Raw genomic sequence first — 397 nt, 5'->3', positions numbered from 1 at the left:
GTGTGCTCTTCCGATCTTAAACCGTTTTTTTAGCCCCAACTGATAATTTCTAAATTCATCTATTTATATGACCTAAAAGTGTACCAAGTTTCATTAAAATCATAATTTGACACTTCGCGAGATTCCCTTGTAAATTATTACTCATATGCACACAAATGTTCCATAAATTCCCTAAAAAGATGTATTACCCGGACTTTAAAAAGGTTTGAAATTTACTCTTTACGACTTTTAATATTATAGTTTTTGTAAAAGTAAAAACTAACATTGTTTATTTTTAATAATGTACATATACATAATTATACATATTATCATTTGAAAATTTAAAAAGTAAAAAATTATACATATATTTCTTTATATACATAGTTTTTAACTTGTTTATTATCTCGTTGACTGCCAA

This window comes from Wasmannia auropunctata, unplaced genomic scaffold, assembly GCF_000956235.1.
Source record: "Wasmannia auropunctata unplaced genomic scaffold, wasmannia.A_1.0 LD336088.1, whole genome shotgun sequence".
In the NCBI taxonomy this organism is placed as follows: domain Eukaryota; kingdom Metazoa; phylum Arthropoda; class Insecta; order Hymenoptera; family Formicidae; genus Wasmannia; species Wasmannia auropunctata.
Note: the sequence above shows the minus strand (reverse complement) of the source record.